The sequence below is a fragment of the Ostrea edulis genome, chromosome 5 (genome assembly GCF_947568905.1).
Source record: "Ostrea edulis chromosome 5, xbOstEdul1.1, whole genome shotgun sequence".
NCBI classification, from domain to species: domain Eukaryota; kingdom Metazoa; phylum Mollusca; class Bivalvia; order Ostreida; family Ostreidae; genus Ostrea; species Ostrea edulis.
Window position 1 is genome coordinate 61731377 of NC_079168.1, and position 427 is coordinate 61731803.

The following is a 427-nucleotide window of genomic DNA, read 5'->3' on the forward strand; positions in this document are numbered from 1 at the left end:
ATTTTGAAAAGATGCAAAAATGAGTCCAAATGGATTGTACAAATAGTTTTCCGTACAAGTAGTTTCACCACCACCAGCTTAATAAAGGCACACTGTCACTCACTTTGTTAAAATTTTGAAAAGATGCAAAAATTAGTCCAAATGGATTGTACAAATAGTTTCCCGTACAAGTAGTTTCACCACCACCAGCTAAGATAGCAAAGACAGACGAGTCAGAGGACTTCTTTGGTTTCATGACAACAACTGGTGAGCCTTCCTCTAGTAAATCAACTGACAGCAGCATTGAGGTCAACAGATATCTATCCCAACCCTGTCTTGCCATGGAAAGCGACCCACTTCAATTTTGGACAGCAAAACTCCCCAATCCTCTCTGCTATGGCCTGCAAGTTCCTTACCATTCCGGCATCTTCTGTGCCTGTTGAACGCC